Consider the following 218-nt stretch of genomic DNA (forward strand, 5'->3'; position numbering starts at 1 on the left):
ATACGTGCACTGTACAGAAAGAATTAGAGTAACGTAGAGATACAAACGCCAATAGCCAAGGCATGCATACATACATACATGTACGTGGCCTGTTCTGTAGATCCAGAGTGAAGAGAAGAAACTCATCCGCCTATAGCAATTCAGGTGTATATACACGACCGTCCTTGAAAGCACGTAGAACACGAAGAGGAGGAGAGATCGTCGTAGGTGTATTACAG

Source organism: Cystoisospora suis (assembly GCF_002600585.1).
Source record: "Cystoisospora suis strain Wien I chromosome Unknown contig_927, whole genome shotgun sequence".
Taxonomy (NCBI): domain Eukaryota; phylum Apicomplexa; class Conoidasida; order Eucoccidiorida; family Sarcocystidae; genus Cystoisospora; species Cystoisospora suis.